Source organism: Bos javanicus, chromosome 6 (assembly GCF_032452875.1).
Source record: "Bos javanicus breed banteng chromosome 6, ARS-OSU_banteng_1.0, whole genome shotgun sequence".
NCBI lineage: Eukaryota > Metazoa > Chordata > Mammalia > Artiodactyla > Bovidae > Bos > Bos javanicus.
In genome coordinates this window covers 117,667,715-117,674,103 of record NC_083873.1, presented here as the reverse complement: position 1 = coordinate 117,674,103, position 6,389 = coordinate 117,667,715, and positions in this window count along the sequence as shown.

Below are 6,389 nucleotides of genomic sequence, written 5' to 3'. Positions count from 1 at the left end.
GTGTTCTGTTTGTTATCCGGCGTGGAAAGCACCTCCTCCTGTTGGGTCCGTGTTGGCTTTTCGCCCACAACATGCCGCGTTCATGTGCTTAGACTTCCTTCAGGGTCTCACAGAAGCTTTTCCACGTTTTCTTCATGCAGTTCACACACATTCCTCGTTTGGTTTATTTCATGTATTTTCTCTGGGAGGTGGGAGCACCTGATATTGTGGGGTAGAGAAAACAGGTGTTTGTGCTCAGTCTGCCGGTTCTGACTGTGACTGGTAGATGTCCTCGAGCCCACCCCGGCGACAGCCTCAGAACCACGCGGTCCCACTGCTCCTCACCCAGAAGAACATCAATGGGCAGAGACCTGCTGTGCAACCCGACTTGAGTGGGGATATTCTTAACATCGCCATTTAAGCACAATTGTTGTGGGGGGTTGATAAATACCAGTTTTTAAGTCAAGAAATTTCCTTCTTTTAAAGCTTACTGGACATTTTAGGCTGGAATATGTGATTCCCATTTTATTTTTTAAGTTAAAATTTTTCAGTAACCTTCCTGTTCTGCTTTTGAATTTTTAACACATATGGATTCATGCAGCCACCACTACAGTCAGGACACAGAGTGGCTCCATCACCCCAAAGACGACCTGGTGCCAACCCTTTTTTCACCACCCCCTGGAACTCCTGGCAGCCACTGACCTCCAGCATTATAACTTTGCCTTCTCAGAAATGCCATGTAAGTAGAACTGTGTACCTCACTTCAGAGACCGGTTTCCTTGCCTCCACGTGCTGCCAGGCGGCCACATGGTTTACGCTTCCTGTGACGGGGATGAGCCGCAGTGTGTCTGCCAGTCACCTGGTGAAAGGCGTTTGCATTTGCAGCGTTTGATGATTGGGAACTTCACATACAGATTTCCACGTGGATGTAAGACTTCTCTACAAAGCAGGATTGCTGGGTCATATTTTCACTTTAAGAAAGGAGTAAGCCGTCTGTTTTCATTCCAGTCCCAAAGACAATGCCAAAGAATGTTCAAAGTACCACACAATTGCAGTCATCTCACACACTAGCAAAGTAATGCTCACAATTCTCCAAGCCAGGCTTCAACAGTATGTGAACCAAGAACTTTAAGATGTTCAAGCTGGATTTAGAAAAGCCAGAGGAAACCAGAGATCAAATTGCCAACATCCATTGGATCATAGAAAAAGCAAGAGAATTCCAGAAGAACATCTGCTTCATTGACTATGGCAAAGCCTTTGACTGTGTGGATCACAACAAACTATGGAAAATTCTTCAAAAGATGGGAATATCAGACCACTTTACCTGCCTCTTGAGAAATCTGTATGCAGGTCAGGAAGCAACAGTTAGAACTGGACATGGAACAACAGACTGGTTCAAAATTGGGAAAGGAGTACGTCAAGGCTGTATCTTGTCACCCTGCTCATTTAACTTATATGCAGAGTACATCATGCGAAATGCCAGGCTGGATGAAGCACAAGCTGGAATCAACATTCCCAGGAGAAATGTCAGCAACCTCAAATATGTGGATGACACCACCTTTATGGCAGAAAGCAAAGAGGAACTAAAGAACCTCTTGATGAAAATGAAAGAGTGGAAAAGCTGGCGTGAAACTCAACGTTCAGAAAGCTAAGATCATGGCATCCAGTCCCATCACTTCATGGCAAGTAGATGGAGAAACAATGGAAACAGTGACAGACTTTGTTTTGAGGGGGCTCCAAAATCACAGCGAATGGTGACTGCAGCCATGAAATTAAAAGGTGTTTGCTCCTTGGGAGAAACGCTATGACAAACCTAGACAGCATATTAAAAAGTAGAGACATTACTTTGCCGACAAAGGTCCGTCTAGTAAAAACTATGGCTTTTCCAGTGGTCATGTATGGGTGTGAGAGTTGGACCATAAAGAAAGCTAAGCCCCAAAGAATTGATGCTTTTGAACTGTGGTGCTGGAGAAGACTCTTAAGAGTCCCTTGGACAGCAAGGAGATCAAACCTGTCAGTCCAGAGGAAATTAGTCCTGAATATTCATTGGAAGGTCTGATGCTGAAGCTCAAATACTTTGGCCACTTGATGCGAAGAACTGACTCACTGGAAAAGACCCTGATGCTGGGAAAGATTGAGTGCAGGAGGAGAAGGGGACGACAGAGGATGAGATGGTTGGGTGGCATCATCAACTCAATGGACATGAGTTTGAGTTAAACTCTGGGAGTCGGTGATGAACAGGGAGGCCTGGTGTGCTGCAGCCCATGTGGTCGCAGAGTCAGACACGACTGAGCAACTCAACTGTATTGAACTGAAGCCCTCCCTTCCAACCCCATCCTGAGAGTCTTTCTCAGTCCATTTTTGGTACGGACAGTTCCGCCAGAAGGCACCCCAGAGACAAAGGCTGGGATCCAAATCCTCTTTTGGAGGTGTGGGGACCTCTAGGTCCAGGTCGAGATGAAATTCGGGGGATGGAAGACAGCCAGTGAAAAAGCGGAAAGCAGCCCTGAAGTCCAGGAGACGCCTCCACTGCCTTCCACACCGCACCCCCTCCCCTGCCGCGGGAGTCCAATTGCCCCCCTACCCCCGCGATGACCCCGCCACAGGAGCCAGCTTCACCCTCCCCCCTGGAATTGGACTGCTCTCGTCCTGCCACCCCCATGCCCTCCACCCCGCCCCCACCCCCACCATGACTCAAACCCCAGGAGCCAGCCCCGCCCCCAGTGCTGGCCCCGCCCCCAGGAGCCAGCCCCGCCCCCAGGTGCTGGCCCCGCCCCCAGTGCAGGTGTCCCCCTTCAAACAAGCAGTTTCACAGGACACGTTGACATGTCGCCAGACAGAGCCGCCCTGATGTATCAAGACAGAAACTTAGAGAACGTAGTAACCTCATCCAAAATTTGCAGACAAAATATAAACTACCACAATGACCCAGCATCCGCATCCTGGCTGTGTTTACCAAGCACAGTGTTCACTCTCTCTAGCCCTCACCTCTCCAGGTGAGATGCGTTGAGAAGCCTCATCACAGAAAGACCACCCAACTCCTCACAACATCCAACCGAGAGCAAAGCCCGCTTCCTCAAACCTTCCACCCCAGTCTCCCACTGCTCGCAAATCCTAGAAGTCCCTGCTTACCTAGAGGCACGTCATGTTCCCATCCTGTGTTTTCTTTCCCCGTGACCAGGAATACACTAACTCCACTGCAGGGAGTTGCTGGTGGATTTTGACTGCAGGACATTGGCACAGGAGCGTGACAAGGTCACTCCTGTGGGGGGCCTGGGACGCTGGGGACACACTTGTCTCAGCAGCTCCCTGTCTGGTTGCAGGTGGAAGGAGCTGGGGTGGCCCACCAGCCCCGCTGCAGTGCTGGGATGTCAGCTCTCGCATTTCTGGCTGTGCACAGAAGCAGAGTCACCTGGAAAAAGGGTTGCAGAGCAGCACATGCAGGCAGCTGGGAGGTGACCAGAGTGACCAGCGAGTGTCCTGGGACTCGTGGGCCACATGCCGGCTGCTCTGACGGCTGATGTAACTGGGAATGTTGGACTTGGGTCTGCCCCCTGTTTGTACCTTCTGCTTGCTTCTCTCCCCCCTCAGTTCTAAACCCTGTTGGATTAATAATGATTTTTTTTTTCACTTATTCTTCTACCAATTGGTGAGTCACATATACATATTTATATTCTATTCTTTCAGTTTTTTAGCCAATTTATACATACCAAAAAAACCCACAACTATTTTTAATGTTTTCTCTGTCCTATGGAACCCAGACAAAAATATAGGACACTGCAAGATGAACTCCCCAGGTCGGTAGGTGCCTAATATGCTACTGGAGAACAGTGGAGAAATAACTCCAGAAAGAATGAAGAGATGGAGCCAAAGTTGTGGATGTGACTAGTGATGGAAGTAAAGTCCAATGCTGTAAAGAGCAATATTGCATAGGAACCTGGAATGTTCAGTTCAGTCGCTCAGTTGTGTCTGACTCTTTGCAACCCCATGAATTGCAGCACGCCAGGCCTCCCTGTCCATCACCAACTCCTGGAGTTCCCTCAAACACATCCATCAAGTTGGTGATGCCATCCAGCCATCTCATCCTCTGTCGTCCCCTTTTCCTCCTGCCCCCAATCCCTCCCAGCATCAGAGTCTTTTCCAATGAGTCAACTCTTCACATGAGGTGGCCAAAGTACTGGAGTTTCAGCTTTAGCATCATTCCTTCCAAAGAAATCCCAGGGCTGATCTCCTTCAGAATGGACTGGTTGGATCTCCTTGCAGCCCAAGGGACTCTCAAGAGTCCTCTCCAACACCACAGTTCAAAAGCATCAATTCTTCGGTGCTCAGCTTTCTTCATAGTCCAACTCTCACATCCATACATGACTACTGGAAAAACCATAGCCTTCACTAGACGGACCCTTGTTGGCAAAGTAATGTCTCTGCTTTTTAATATGCTATCTAGGTTGGTCATAACTTTCCTTCCAAGGAGTAAGCGTCTTTTAATTTCATGACTGCAGTCACCATCTGCAGTGATTTTGGAACCCAAAAAAATACAGTCTGACACTGTTTCCACTGTTTCCCCATCTATTTGCCATGAAGTAATGGGACCAGATGCCATGATCTTAGTTTTCTGGAATGTTAGGTCCATGAATCAAAGTAAATTGGAAGTGCTCAAACAGGAGATGCAAAGCGTGAACATCATAGGAATCAGTGAATTAAAATGGACTGGAATGGGTGAATTTAACTCAGATGACCATTATATCTACTACTGTGGGCAAGAATCCCTTAGAAGAAATGGAGTAGCCATCACGGTCAACAAAAGAGGCGAAAATGCAGTATTTGGATGCAATCTGAAAAATGACAGAATGATCTCTGTTCATTTCCAAAGCAAACCATTCAGTATCACGGTAATCCAAGTCTATGCCCCGAACAGTAATGCTGAAGAAGCTGAAGTTGAATGGTTCTATGAAGACCTACAAGACCTTCTAGAGCTAACATCCCAAAAAGATGTGCTATTCATTATAGGGAACTGGAATGAAAAAGTAGGAAGTCAAGAGATACCTGAGTAACAGGCAAATTTGGCCTTGGAGTACAGAATGAAGCAGGGCAAAGGCTAACAGAGTTCTGCCAAGAGAATGCACTGGTCATATCAAACACCCTCTTCCAACAACAAAAGAGATGGCTCTACACATGGACATCACCAGATGGTCAATACCCAAATCAGATTAATTATATTCTTTGCAGCCAAAGATGGAGAAGCTCTATACAGTCAGCAAAAACAAGCCCAGGAGCTGACTGTGGCTCAGATCATGAACTCCTTATTGCCAAATTCAGACTTAAATTGAAGAAAGGAGGGAAAACCACTAGACCATTCAGGTATGACCTAAATCAAATCCCTTAGGCTTATGCAGTGGAAGTGACAAATTTAAGGGATTAGATCTGATAGAGTGTGTGAAGAACTATGGACGGATATTTATGACATTGTACAGGAGGCAGAGATCAAGACCATCCCCAAGAAAATGGAATGCAAAAAGGCAAAAAGGTTGTCTGAGGAGGCCTTACAAATAGCTGAGAAAAGAAGAGAAGCTAAAGGCAAAGGAGAAAAGGAAAGATATTCCCATTTGAATGCAGAGTTCCAAAGAATAGCACTGAGAGATAAGAAAGCCTTCCTCAGTGATCAATGCAGAGAAATAGAGGAAAACAATAGACTGGGAAAGACTAGAGATCTCTTCAAGAAAATTAGAGATACCAAGGAGACATTTCATGCAAAAATGGGCACAGTAAAGGACAGAAACAGTATGGACCTAACAGAAGCAGAAGATATTAAGAAGAGGTGGCAAGAATACACAGAACTATACAAAAAAGATCTTCATGACCCAAATAACCACGATGGTATGATCACTCACCTAGAGCCAGACATCCTGGAACGTGAAGTCAAGTGGGCCTTAGGAAGCATCACTATGAACAAAGCTAGTGGAGGTGATGGAATTCCACCTGAGCTTTTTCAAATCCTGAAAGATGATGCTGTGAAAGTACTGCACTCAATATGCCAGCAAATTTGGAACACTCAGCAGTGGCCGCAGGACTGGAAAAGGTCAGTTTTCATTCCAGTCCCAAAGAAAGACAATGGCAAAGAATGCTCAAACTACTGCACAATTGCACTCACCTCACATGCTAGCAAAGTAATGCTCAAAATTCTCCAAGCCAGGCTTCAGCAATATGTGAACCGTGAACTTCCTGATGTTCAAGCTGTATTTAGAAAAGGCAGAGGAACGAGGGGTCAAATTGCCAACATCCATTGGATCATAGAAAAAGCAAGAGAGTTCCAGAAAAACATCTACTTCTGCTTCATTGACTATGCCAAAGCCTTTGACTGTGTGGATCACAACAAAATGTGGAAAATTCTTCAAAGATGGGAATACCAGATC